Here is a 2,500-nt window from a genome sequence, read left to right as displayed (position 1 = left end):
CCTCCCTCCTCTCATCCTCCCTCCCTCTCTCCTTCCCTCCCCCCCTCTCTCCTTCCCTCCCTCCCTCACCCTCCCTCTCACCCCCTCCCCCTCTCTAATACTCCCTCCTCCTTCCCTATCCCAACATCCACTCCACAACCAACCCCGCTTCCTCCCTAACACCCCTCCCCCCCTACTCCCTCCACCTCCACCCCTCTCTCTCCCCACACCCACATACCCACAACAATACCCACACACAGCCCAATAAATTCCCCGTCACTGACACTCCCCAGGAAGCCTCAACATATGGCACCAAAAGATGGCACGAAAGGATGGCACTGGGTTGGGGATAAGCCTCTTAGTTGAGGTAATGAATGGCCCAGGACTTACATGGGGAAGGTGTGTTGCATAAGGGTGACGTCCCTGTTGATGGAGGGATGGAGCTGTCAATTGCAATATTGATAATGATGGTTGGGGACAATGGGTCTGGGTGATATATGACTCTAAATGAAATATGCAGAATGATAAATGATATGATTATTGAAATCGTATCAAATTAAAACGGTAGATGATATTCAGATTGATATAAATGATGTAGATCTTTGAATTCGAAAATATCAAAGTAATCAAAAGAGATTTTAAAAAATGGAGGAGAGTATACGCAAATATGGAGAAGGGAAAACAGGTAATAAATGTTATAAATAAATATGGAAAAGGGAGATAGGAAGAAAAAGGTTAAACGTCTCGATAAAAGGTGATTTTTAGTCGTTTGTTTGTTTGTCTGTCATTTCTATAATTGTTTGTTGCTTGTTTGTATTTCTATGCGTGCAATTCTTAGTATTACTACAAATGAAAGTGCAATCATAATTATAGTGATAATTAGTGATTAATTAATATTGATGAAATAAATAATGATATTAAATTACCATTATTAATATTATTATCATTATCATTATTATCATTATTGTTTTTGTCATCGTTTTTGTTATCATCATTATTAAAATCAATTAACATCACCATTACTATTGTTATCATTATCATCCTGTTTATTGTTATCATCATTCTTCTTATCATCACGATGTTAGTAATGAAAATAATGATAACACCAATAATTATGATAATCATGATAATAATAATGGCAATAATGATAATAACAATGATAATAACAACAACATAAAGTATATTAATCATAACAATAAAGATAAGAATGATACTACTAATGAAGTTTAGGATAAAGATAACAATATCAATAATGATAATGTTGATAATGTGAGCCATGATGATGATGATAATAATGATGATAGTGATGATTGCAATAAATATAGATAGAGTAATAACAATGTTGATAATGATGATTATAATAATAATAATCCTGATAATAGCAATGATGATTAATTATCATAGTAATAATACCAATGATAATAATAATAATAATAACGATAATGATGACGATTTTGATAGTAACAATAATGAAAATGATAACAATGATGATGAAAATAATAATGGTGATGAAAATAATAATAAGAATAATGATAATCACCATCATTATCTGTATCATCATCCTTTTCGTTATTACAGTTATTATTATGATGATAATAATGATAATGCATATAATGACAATATCAAAAATGATAATGCTTATGCTAATAGTAATAGTGATAAAAAACAATGATGATGATAATGATAATAGTAATGGCAATAATAACGATTGACTAGAATGGCAAAGTGATAGTGATAAATAGATAATTAGACCATGATAACAAGAGTAAGAAAAAATAAAAGAACACTAGACCTCCATCTCACGCCCACAGTGAGGTTCGTCAGCCGCCCATCGCTGTGTTAATGTGACACGCGTTGTATATGTCAGAAAGCTAATCATTCTCCTAAGCTCTTTTTGGTAAAGCTGGCATTATCTTAGGCGTATCAGATCCGTAGACTTTAATACGTTAACAATTCGGGAAGACAAAGTTGGTATAATTTGTTATTCTTAGTCTCCTTTCACTTTTTTTTTTTCTTTTTTTTTTAGTTTGAATGTTATCAAGAGTTTAAGAGACATAATTATTTTTTTTCTCTCTCATTTTCCTTCTACTCATTCTATGTTTATTTTCTGTTTGCGTTAGTGATTTCAAAGAGGCTAATTTTTTTTAAAAATTGGTTTTCCTATACATTTCTTTACATGTTTTTTTTTCTGTGTGATAACAGAGCTTTAAGAACACATTTCTCTCTCTCTCTCTCTCTCTTTCTCTCACTCACTCACTCTCTCTCTCTCTCTCACTCACTCACTCACTCTCTCCCATTTCTCCTTTTTCATCATTACTTCTGTATTTTTCCCACACCCTCATTTCGCCGGAGCTAATCTTGCCATTAATAAAGGGTGTGGTACAGACCAGAGTGGCAGGATGTCCTTTACAGACGATCATTTTTTTTTTTTTTTTTTTTTGGGGCGTGGAATCACTGCAAGGCGTGAGATACCATGATGAACATACATTTTGTCTGCAACCATATGTCAATCGGTTTTGAT

The sequence above is a fragment of the Penaeus japonicus genome, unplaced genomic scaffold (assembly GCF_977035675.1).
Source record: "Penaeus japonicus unplaced genomic scaffold, GWHDUDI00000001_assembly GWHDUDI00000026, whole genome shotgun sequence".
Taxonomy (NCBI): Eukaryota; Metazoa; Arthropoda; class Malacostraca; order Decapoda; family Penaeidae; genus Penaeus; species Penaeus japonicus.
The sequence above is the reverse complement of the archived record's forward strand: the minus strand, read 5'-3'. Positions refer to the sequence as shown.